Source organism: Cheilinus undulatus, linkage group 7 (assembly GCF_018320785.1).
Source record: "Cheilinus undulatus linkage group 7, ASM1832078v1, whole genome shotgun sequence".
NCBI classification, from domain to species: domain Eukaryota; kingdom Metazoa; phylum Chordata; class Actinopteri; order Labriformes; family Labridae; genus Cheilinus; species Cheilinus undulatus.
This window is the reverse complement of record NC_054871.1, coordinates 35,630,621-35,633,024: the sequence shown is the minus strand read 5'-3', so window position 1 is coordinate 35,633,024 and position 2,404 is coordinate 35,630,621.

Below are 2,404 nucleotides of genomic sequence, written 5' to 3'. Positions count from 1 at the left end.
GACACACGTGTGTCTCACGCACGTCACCTGTATCCTTCCGCCTCCTCGTGCACCTGCTCCACAGATAAAATTAAAAGAAAAGTCAAAAGAAAAAGCCTACGCAAACGTTTAAAACTTTTCTAAAAGAAATGCCAACAAAGTTGTATACCTGTCGAACAACACTTTCAAATCACGTTAAAAAAGTTGCAGGCTATCTCATACACATGAAATTTGAAAAGCACTACTTTTAGACGACAAAATATTGTTTGAGACAATTAATAGGACAATGAAAATTAGAAATCTTGAGCATTCAAAAAATTAACAAAAAAGAGAGAGAATTTTCAGAGAGCATTTTGTACACTTGTCTGACTTTTTAAAATATACTTAAAAATATCAAAACTACTTAAAACTGGTACTTGCACTGAACTGAGCAGTGCCAAAGTAAACAAACGTGTTCGTGTATTCATGTTTTTACTGCACCTTCCGGCCACCAGGGGGAGCCTAGTAATCAAGTTTTAGCGATCACTATGTTTTATGATGCAGTGGTTCTCAACCTTGGGGTCGGGACCCCCTTTGGGGTCGCGAGAAACTGAGAGGGGATCTCACTGTTGCCACTTTACACCAGCTCTGCCAAATTGTAACCCCTTTTCATCATGTTTCCCCCCAACAATTTTAACAATTTTTTTTGCCTTTTAACACCTATTTTTGTCCATTTTAAAGCCTTTCCACCACTTTTTTCTGCCTGTTTTTGCCTTTTGAACCAATTCTTGACACTTCAATATAATGTTGCGCCTGTTGAACCATTATTGCTGATATTAACCCATTTTTTTTTACCACTTTTTACACCCAAATTTCCCATTTTAACCACATTTTACTAACTGATATGCACATTTTAGTAGTTTACCCAATTTCTGCCACAGTCTCCCTATTTTTTCTTGCTCAGTTAACCCTTTTTTGCCAGTTTATATCAGTTTTTCATCCCATTTCACCAAATTTCTTCCCATTTTTGCCACAACGGTCACTTTTTAACTAAATTTTACCACTATTTACGCCAATTTTTGCCACATCACCTATTTTTGACTTTTTTGTGTGTGCCATTTTTATCTAATTTTTACCACTTCTAACCCATTTATGCTACTTTTAAAATCTAATTTCACTACCTTTTCCACCATTTTTTTTGCCATTATTAACCCATTTTAGCATTTTTAACCCATTATAGTTATCTTTAAACAAAGGGATTAACATTTTTCAGCAGGCTTTTTACAAAAATTATTTGAAAATAATTGTCTGCTTAATGACATTGTAACATTTTGCTGGCCTCCATAGGCCCCCCATTTGGTTGGGGGGCCAGAAAGTTCTCCCCTTTATCCTCCCTTATGGGCGGCCTTGTCTGCACATGACTGAGTTCAACTACCTCCAGGTACAGTGGGGGTCCCCGGTCTCTGGAACCTTTATTTTGGGGGTCATGGGCTAAAAAGGTTGAGAATCTCTGCTTTAATGTATCAGCAGAGTGAATGGTTAAGTAGTGATGGAAATTTGGCTGTTTTAAGTGATTTGGGTCAGTTGGTTCAGCTCACCAAGAAAAGCTGGCTCTTTTGACTCTTTAAAGGTTCTTCATTGGCATACCAGTTTGGCTATATTTGACCTGCCAAATGTAATAATGTCATGAAATATAATTGATATTGGTGCTTGTAGTTTCTCTAGTAATGCTTACTTAATAAAAAACATCATGTAATTATTTATTTCAAAATTAGTACTGCCAGGCGATTACAAAAATTATTCTAATCAATTGTACGCTTTGTGGTTAAACGCAGTAATTACATATGTCAGCAATTTGAGAAAGATGGTATTACTGGAAGATTCATAGAGAGTAGTAACAAAATCATTAGAAATGATATGCATCTGAATGGCATCAAAACGTTCTACTAGCTGTTAAATAAGAAGAAATTTAGACCAAGGACAGATTGTCCACTTACTAGTCAAACAAGGATGGGATTATCTGTAGAATAAGGATTTTATGTAAGTATTTCTAAATATTTAGAGCACAGAGAATTTTTGTCTGTTCCAACAGAGTTACAACACTATGTTAACCAGTTGTATGATGGCATCAGGGTGCAATTAATCAGCCTAGTTTTTTAAATTGCATTTTTCAACTGATTCTTTTCAAACTACAATAATTTATTATTATTATTAATAATAATAATAATTATTATTATTATAATAAAATGATGTTATCCCTCATATCTAAAACCCAGCTCTTTGCACCAGCTTGTTCATGAACAACACATCACTAGAGTGAATGGTAACCGTTGACCCAGGGTGAATAATGAGTTGCGGGTCGTGCTCACAACTCCCTCCTTTCCAGTTAAGCTTATATTAATTTAGTTTAATATTTAATGAAGTGCAGCACGTAGACAAAGCAAAA